This window comes from Balaenoptera acutorostrata, chromosome 16, assembly GCF_949987535.1.
Source record: "Balaenoptera acutorostrata chromosome 16, mBalAcu1.1, whole genome shotgun sequence".
In the NCBI taxonomy this organism is placed as follows: Eukaryota; Metazoa; Chordata; class Mammalia; order Artiodactyla; family Balaenopteridae; genus Balaenoptera; species Balaenoptera acutorostrata.
The window spans coordinates 71,013,836-71,023,609 of NC_080079.1; positions in this window are offsets into that span (position 1 = coordinate 71,013,836).

Genomic DNA, 9,774 nt, shown 5'->3' on the forward strand with positions numbered 1-9,774 from the left:
TGCAGTGCTTAAGAATCCACCTGCCAATGTAGGGGACATGGGTTCAGTCCCTGGTCCGGGGAGATCCCACGTGCTGCAGAGCAACTAAGCCCGTGCACCAAAACTAAAGAGACAACGCTCTAGAGCCCACGAGCCACAACTACTGAAGCCCACGCGCCTAGAGGCTGTGCTCTGCAACAAGAGAAGCCACTGCAGTGAGAAGCCCGCGCACTGCAATGAAGAGTAGCCCCCACTCGCCTCAACTAAAGAAAGCCCACACGCAGCAACGAAGACCCAACACAGCCTAAAATAAATAAATAAAAATAAATAAATTTTAAAAAAGAAATCTTCATTCTCTCTCCTCTTCTACTTGAATCATTTCTAGATTTCTATCTTCGAGCTCATGAATTCTCTCTTCCACGTGGTCTGCTCTATTTCCAGTACTCTCTTATGCATTCCTCATCTCCTTTATTGAGTTCTTTAGCTCGAGAATTTCTGTTTAGTTCTTTTTAGAGTTTCAATCTCTTTAGTAAAGTATTCCTTCTGTTCATTCATTTTACTCCTGAGCTCATTGAACTGCCTTTCTGAGTTTCCTTGTAGCTTGTTAAGTTTCTTCATGACAGCTATTTTGCATTCTCTATCAGTGAGATCACAAACTCCTGTGACTTTGTTTGGTTTCGGGATAATTGCCATTTTCTTTTTGTGATATCGTGTTACCATGGTTTTTCATGGTGCTTGATGAGTTGTTCCTTTGCGAGTGCATTTGAAGTAGCCAACACCTTTCCTATTTAAGTAAATCTTTTTTTGTGTTCATTCTCACAATTTAACAGGTTCTTAATTCAAGGTCTTTCTTTGGTTTCCCAGTAGGTGGCGCTAGAGCACAAGATTTTGGTTTCACTGCCTGCTCTGCCTCTGGATATATTTGAGAATTGGCACTTTCCAGCCTCCCTGGCCTCTGCCAGAGGTGTTGCAGGTGCCCTTGTTGCTGCTGATGCCTCCAGGGTCGCTGGTGCCCTGCTGCTGCGAGTGTCACTGCTGTCACTGGTGTCGCTGCTGGGAGCACTGCGATGGCGGGTGCCTCTGCCACGTGTGGGGGTCGCTGGGGGCGGGCACCACCACCACCGCATGGAGAGTGAGAGAAAGGGGGAACTGGGGTTGCAGGTGCCTTCTCCTTGGGTGGGGGGCTGGGTTGGCAGGTGCTGCTGAAGCTGGAGGGACCGGGGTTGTGGGCTCTGCCACCACCACTGCCCAGTTCCCTGTGGCCATGGGTGCTGCTGTGGCTGGCGGCAGGCGTGGTGGGCACCACCTCCGTTGTTCCCGCGGTTCTGCCCTCTCTGTGTGTCCCGTTCACCCGCCTTGAGGTGCACAGATGTGTGGAGCTCTCCAGAGTCCCAGTGTGCCGGGCAGAGGCGCCTTTGCTGAGTTGTGGATGTTTTGCTAGTTGTAGGGTGAAGGGGAGAGACAAAGGGAGCTTCTCATGCAGCCATGATGCTGACCCCTCTGTCACAGTGATCCATTATTAAAGGTTAAAACATTTTAAACTACTCAAGGGCTTTATGAAATCTTTTATTTTCTAATTATCCACATGTTATTCTTATTTGCTACCATGCCCTGTCTCCACCTCTACCCCAGCTCAAAATATCACAGAAGACCCTGCCTTTCACCTGCCACCTACCCCCTCCCCTCCCCAGTACCTAAGGAAGACTCTGCCTAGGCACAGAGAATAGAGATTTTTGTTTCTTTTTTTTTTTAAACAGGAGTCCTATTTTATTTTATTTATTTTTTAAATTAATTTTGGCTGCGTTGGGTCTTCGTTGCTGTGCGCGGGCTTTACGGCGAGCGGGGGCTACTCTTCGCTGTGATGAGTGGACTTATTGTGGTGGCTTCTCTTGTTGTGGAGCATGGGCTCTAGGTGCATGGGCTTCAGTAGTTGTGGCATGAGGGCTCAGTAGTTGTGGCTCGTGGGCTCTAGAGCACACGCTCAGTAGTTGTGGCCTACAGGCCTAGTTGCTTTGCAGCATGTGGGATCTTCCTGGACCAGGGCTCAAACCCTTGTTCCCTGCATTGGCAGGCGGATTCTTAACCACTGCGCCACCAGGGAAGTCCAGATTTTTGTTTCTTGATTAGAGTCTTTTGTTTCTTGTTCTTTTGTTCTCTGTTGTTTTATTTTGTTTTGTTTTTTTCCTAGTGATTCCAAAATCAGTTTTTACAACATTTGTGGATGTAAGAAAATCGGGTATCTGTAAAAATCAAATCTTCAAAAGAAAAATAATTAGGGGAAGAGTATTTACATAACAAAAGAGTGTTGTTAAAGTTTTCACTGAACAGCTCCTTTAAATTATCACGCTCTCCGAACACATTATAATATATAACTGAATTTGCAAAAATTGGATTTGTGTATAACTGTTCAGGCGCACCCATAACCCACGTCCAGCAGTGCCCCTGACTACCCATGTAAGTTTCACTCAGTGTCCAGTAAGGAGGGTCCAGGCTTTTTTAAATAGAGAAAGTTGAACAAGATAAACCATCATTTCCTTCAGTATTAATTAACCCTATGAGTTATTAATCCATGTGTTAATAAAAACAATAAAACAGTAAATCAAAGCTTTCCAATAACAACAATCATTATGAAAATAGGTTTAAGTGGAGGTGTTTTTGTTTACAGTTTGTGTTCCTACCTGACTTGGGTTACATGGCTTGGTAGTGCTCACTCATCGTAAACTGGTCTTAGCCCATCCATCTGCCATCAACAGTAGGTTTCCAGGCTGGTAAACTTCAAGCACTTAAGAATTTAAATTTGATCTGATCCCCAGATAGGATTTAATTGGCTTGAAGTGTGTTAAAGGAAAATATTAAAAGATATTCAAGGAAAAGGACATTGATATCCAGCTCAGCTGTAGAAGTCACATCATCAAGTTAATAATTAATATGAGGCTAATTGACAACTGTGTAGCTAAACAAAGCTGATTTTTAAAATATTTATTTTTTATTGAGATGTAATTGACATATAACACTGTATTAGTTTCAGATGTACAGCATAAGGATTTGATATTTGTATACATGGAAATGATCACTACAGTAAGTGTAGTTAATATCCTTCACCATACATAGTTACAAAAATTTTTTGCTCCTGATGAGAACTTTAAAAGAGCTATTCTCTCAGCAAATTTCAAATATGCAAAACAGTATCATTAACTGTAGTCATCATGCTGTACATCACACCCCCAGGACTTATTTACTTTATAGCTAGCAGTTAGGAATTCCCTGGCAGTTAGGACGTGGTGCTTTCACTGCCCAAGGACCCGGGTTCGATCCCTGGTAGGGGAATTAAGATCCTGCAAGTCTGGTCGAGGCCAACAACAACAAAAAAAGTATTTAGTATCTTTGGACAACATTCCCGCATTTTATTCACCCCCACCATCTCCACTTCTAGCAGCCACCAATCTGTTCTGTGCATCTACGAGCTCACTTTTTTTGTTTTAGTTTTTAAAATATTCCACACATAAGTGAGATCATCAAATAAGACTTTTTAATTTATTTTCTTTTATTTTTTTAAATTGAAGTATAGTTAATTTACAATGTGTTAATTTTGAGTGTGCAGCAAAGTGATTCAGTTTTGTGTGTGTGTGTTTGTGTGTGTGTATATTCTTTTTCAGGTTCTTTTCCATTATAGTTTATTACAAGGTATTGAGTATAGTTCCCTGTGCTATACAGTAGGTTCTTGTTGTTTACCAAAGATGATTTTTAAAGTTAACATTACCTATTACCAAGGTAATATTCTTTTTTCCTCCAAGGATTGGTGACAAATACAATGAAAGCATTAGAATAATAGGATTTTAGAGCTGAAGGAAACAATTTTTCTACATGAAAGTTCAAAGGTTTCTCCCATATATTGTCTGTGTTTCACAAATCAGTTTAGGCTAGACCATAAATCTACTCAGTGCCAGACCATATCTCAGAATTTTCAGTTTCATGTTTTTTCCATCCCTCCACACCCATTTCAGATTGCCCAGGACGGATGTTTCCTTCCAGAAACTGTTTGCTCAGCTCTGGTGTCAGCTGGGAGGACGCCCTCTCCTCAGCCGTGCTGGGTCTCTTCCCACAAGCTGATTTCAGCAACTGAGTAGATACTGTTACCACCAGCTTCAGTAACCAGGCCAAGGTTTCTGGACCTACATGTGGATAAAAGAGACCATTTTATTACTGATCTGTTTTATGACTAGGAGGGTGGCCTGTTTTTTGTCTTACTTGCTTAGTGCAGCCTTATAAAAATTATTCTGCACCTCAGTTTCTTGAGATATGAATAGAAGCAAAAGGAGTAATAGAAGTTGTACTAAATGAAAGCAAGGGAACGTGGCAAGAGCAGACATTTGGAATTTAGGAAAATAGAGAGTAATCAAAAAGCCTGTTTTGAAAAAGCTAACAGTGGTTTTGTTAGAAGTTGCAATTTGGGTTAATTTTTTTCCCTGCCTTTCTTTATTTTTCAAAATTTCTGCATTATTTCATGTATTTATATGAAAACTATAAAACATGTTTTTAAAAACACTGTCCCTTAGAAACATTTACTCTGAGGCTGCTTCTCACCTAAGGAAATTAACTTGTGCTCAGCAGAGAGTTCCAATTATTAGATCCTGTGTCTTTTTTTTTTTCTATTTCTTATTCATTAGCAGAAGAATGAAACTGAAAAGAAAATTTCTATTACGTGTTTTTTCTCTCCCCTTGGAAGAAAGGTGCTTTGTGATTCATTATTTTTTTATATCTGAAAATTCACTTTAACTTGGCTTGTCTTCTTCTCTATTTCTTTCCCTTCTTTTCTTTACTTTCTGTCTTTCTCTTCTTAATAGTTTACTGTCTGACACACATACAGGTTTTTAGATTTTATCTTTTATCGTTCCCATGCTAAAAGTAATGACTGACATTATTGATGAGCTTAATAAATAGGGGAAGTTGGCAAAAAAGAAATAATAACACTTTTTTATAAAGTTTATTTATTTATTTTAATTGAAGCATAGTTGATTTACAATGTTGTGTTAGCTTTAGGTGTACAGCAAAGTGATTCAATTATACATATATATATTCTTTTTCATGTTCTTTTCCATTATGATTTATCCCAGAATATTGAATATAGTTCTGTGTATAGTCGGACCTTGTTGTTTTTCCATCCTATATACAATGGTTTGCATCTGCTAACCCAAACCCCCCAATCCACCCCTCCCCCACCTCCCTCCTCTTTGGCAACCACAAGTCTGTCCTCTATGTCTGTGAGTCTGTTTCTGTTCCTTAAATAAGTTCATTTGTGTCATATTTTAGATTCCACATGTAAATTATATCATATGATATTTGTCTTTCTCTTTATGACTTACTTCAATTAGTGTGATAATCTCTAGGTCCATCCATGCAGCTGCAAATGACATTATTTCATTCTTTTTATGGCTGAGTAATATTCCATTATATATATATATATATATATATATATATATATATATATATAATCTCACACCTTCTTTACCCATTCATCTGCCAATGGACATTTAGGTTGCTTCCATGCCCTGGCTATTGTAAATAGTGCTGCTATGAACATTGGGGTGCATGTATCTTTCCAAATTGTGGTTTCCTTGGGATATATGCCCAGGAGTGGGATTGCAGGATCATATGGTAACTCTATTTTTAGTTTTTTAAGGAACTTCCATACTGTTCTCCATAGTGGCTGCACCAATTTACATTCCCACCAAGAAATAATAACTCTTAGGAAATAAGAAGGGGGCATAAATGCCCTTGAAGTTTTAATTCTGTGTTCTACATATTCTTGCCAAGTCTGATTGACAGTGAAATGACCCGAGCTGCCTCAGGACCACACTGCCAGGCCCTAGACCCATGGGCATCACTGAAAACACAGCCCAGACAGATGCAGTAAAAATAAAAGTGGTTAGCACTTGGTGCTCTCACTGCCAGGGGCCTGGGTTCGATCCCTGGTTGGGGAACTAAGATCCCACAAGCTGCACAGCCAAAAAAAAAAAAAAAAGTCTAATAAAAGATAAACATTTCACCTGTCTCCTGCCTGCTGAGCACTCTATGTCCTTGTCTTTCAAGAAGCGGGGCAGCTGTGATCAAGCCTGTTGAAAACACAGAGATGTGTCAGCACCTTCATATTTATTGTAGGACCCAATCCTCCCCCAGGAAAAGCAAGCTGCATATCCTATTACAAAATTTTATCTTGTGTAAGGCACAAACCCCCTCAATGTCCTTTCCCTTGAGTCTTTTCCTGCAGAGAGACAGGCATGGAGACTCAGGCGAAGGCTTGGCCTGCCGGTCAGCCAGGCCTGTGGAGCCAGCCCAGGGAGGAGGGGGCGGCGGGTGGAGGGGGCGTGTGGTTTGGATTATCAGGGGGAGGTTTAGCAGCTGTTTGCTTGGGTGACCAACAGTCAGCAAGGCTAAGATGCCATGACTTCCCAGGAAGGAATCAGAAGGCCAGGGAGATAGGTGTGCTGAAATAGGTTTATCATGGTGACCTCCGCCCTCCTTACCACACCTCCTTGGGGAGCCAGAGGGCAGCCCTTCACTGACACATTGGGAAATTTGTCAACAGTTTGTTGGGAGGCAGACAAGAGCTCTGTGGTTGCTGTCCTCTGGGGCCAGGGTTGGTGGGAGATGCTGCCACTGAGGTGTGCTCCCTGATTTCAGAGAGGAGGCAGGATCCCAGGGAGAAGGACAGGATCCCAGGGAGTAGGATAGGATCCCAGGGAGGAGGACAGGTTTGCAGGAAGGAGGACAGGATCCCAGAGAAGAGGCAGGATCCCAGAGAGGAAGACAGGATCCCAGGGAGGAGGACAGGATCCCAGAGAGGAGGCAGGATCCCAGGGAGGAGGATAGGTTTGCAGGAAGGAGGACAGGATCCCAGAGAAGAGGCAGGATCCCAGAGAGGAGGACAGGATCCCAGGGAGTAGGATAGGATCCCAAGGAGGAGGACAGGATCCCAGGGAGTAGGATAGGATCCCAGGGAGGAGGACAGGATCCCAGGGAGGAGGCAGGATCCTAGGGAGGAGGACAGGTTTGCAGGAAGGAGGCAGGATCCCAGAAGCACTATGAAACCAGCAAAAGACCGGTTGGGCCAGTGACTTTTACGGGTGGTTGGGACTAAGCAGTCATCAGTATTTTGAACTGTAAGATATTTGAGGGATGCTAATGGATCACGGTATCCTTAGGAATGAAATAGGTGGGCAATCTATACTTGATCTATATAACAGCAACAATTCTAGTTTTGTTTGTTTGTTTTTATTTGTTTGTAATACCCCCTTTTTATGAAACGTGGAGAATAGGCAAATCCTTAGAGACAAAAAGTAGATTAGTTGTAGCCTGGGCTGAGGGTGGAGTGGGGATTGTGGCTAAGTGGGGACTGGGTGAATCAGGGGGCTGGACCATTGTACGGACCAGCAGGCTTATCTCTGTAGATGTGTGTACGTTTTGCATAGGGCTGAAGAAACCAGAACAAAGGCCTGCAGAAAAGCACCTGACAGCTTCCAGCTCCAGGACACCAAGCCTGGGATCCGCCTCCACCCGGAAGCCTGCCCTCCAGGGACAGGCAAACCCCGTCCAGATTCAAACCCGGTCTTGCAGGCCTGGGCCTGTTGGAGATGGAGAGACGGCTTGGGATACAGGTCCAACCTTGTCTGTCCCCTGGCACCTGGAAGAAGCGGCCGCCCCATCTGCCCGTCTCCATGCAGCTCATCTCGATCCTGAGCTCCTGATGCTCTGCCCCTGATGCGCAATACTTTTTTTTTTTCTTTTAATTAAAAAAAAAATTTTTTTGGCCGTGTTGGGTTTTGGTTGCAGTGTGTGGGCTTTCGGCAAGCAGGGGCTACTCTCCGTTGCGGTGTGTGTACTTCTCATTGTGGTGGCTTCTCTTGTTGCAGAACACGGGCTCCAGTAGTTGCAGCACACAGGCTCAGTAGTTGCGGCACACGGGCCCTACGGCCCATGGGCTTCAGTAGTTGTGGCACACGGCCTTAGTTGCTCCACGGCATGTGGGATCTTCCCGGACCAGGGCTCGAACCTATGTCCCCTGCATTGGCAGGTGGATTCTTAACCACTGTGCCACCAGGGAAGTCCCCTGAAGTGCAATTCTAGGTCTTCTTACAAATCATCTCAAATCGTAGTAATTTAAAACAATGATTCATCATTATCTTTCGTAATTCTGTGCATGATTCTTTTTTATTGTGGTAAAATATATATAACATACAATTTACCATTTTAACCATTTTTAATTGTACAGTTCAGTGGCATTAAGTACAATCGCATTGTTGTGTAACCGTCGCCACCATCCACGGAGCCCTTTACCTTCCCAAATAGAAACTCTGTCCCCATTAAGCACTGACTCCCCACCCCCCCTCCCTCAGCCCCTGACGACCACCATCTACTTTGTGTCTCTGTGCACTTGACAACTCTGGGTACCTCATATAAGTGGAATCCTACAGTATTTGTTCTTTTGTGACTGGATTATTTCTGCTAGTATAATGCCTTCAAGATTCATCCATGCTGTAGCCAGTGTCAGAATTTCCTTCCCCTTTGAGGCTAAATAATATTCCATTTATAGATGGGCCACATTTTGTGCATCGATTTGTCTATTGATAGGCATTTGGGTTGTTTCCATCTTTTGACTGTGTGAATAATTCTGCAGTGCATGCTGCTGTACAAATATCTATTGGAGTCCTTGCTGCTTCCAATTCCTTTGGGTAATAAATACCCAGGAGTGGATTTACTGGAGCATATGGTAGTTCTGTGTTCAGGTTTTTGAGAGCTCACCATACTGTTTTCCACAGTAGCTGCACCATTCTACATTCCCAGCAGCAATGCACAAGGGTTCCAATTCCTCCACAGTCTACCAAAACTATTTTTTACTGTTTTTGTTTTCTTTGATGGTAGCCGTCCTGATGGGTGTGAATGTGGTGGTTCTTGCTTGGGGTCTCTCAGGGAGCTGCAGTCAGATGGGGACCAGGGCCAGGGGTCATTGGCGGCTCCCTCACGTGTCTGCTACAAGGTTGAGGTAGGGGCCACAGCTGGGGCAGTGAGCAGCGTTCCCTGCAAGCAGCTCCTCCGCATGGCTGGTTTGGGCTCTCTCATAGCATGTGGCCTCTCAGAGCATGATGGCCTCTGGCTTCCCCAGAAAGTGTCCCAGAAGCAGGAAGTGGAAGCTGCCAGTGTCTGAGTTCTGGGCCTGGATTCTGACATGTGGTCCCCTCCTCCATGTTCTTTAGTCAAGCACTTAGCAGTCGGGCTGGTTTCAAAGGGAGGTAAAATGGATTACCATGTAACATGGAGCTTCTCTCCAAGGTGGAGGAACGTCCAGAGGTGTGAGGCCATTGTCAGCCTGCCAGACCTGGCTGACCACAGGGGAGCAGTGGCCTCTCAGTCAGTCAAAGGCAGTCAAAGCCCTGAGGTGTCCCTGAAAGAGGGGCCCAGCGTCCCCAGAGGGTCCCTGTAATGCCTCACGTGTAAGCTGAGATCTCCTTCCATGTCTCCCCTAAAGCAGCAGGGACCGTCTGCTAAGCAGGCTGTGCTCTGGAGAAAGGAAGCTATTCTCCTTTCAGCGCTGGCTAGGCGCTGGATTCTGAATTAACACACACCTGGGTCTTCAAAGTGGCCTTGTATCTGCAGCTTAAAGTGTGGGCTTCTGGGGGTCACAGGGCTAAAGGGGTTGTGACCGTTGTGACCTGAGTTCTCACAGGGGGCCCAGCAGGTCTGCAGACACACCGTGGTCCTGCCCTGTTCCTAAATGTGTGACTGAAAAGACACCCCCAG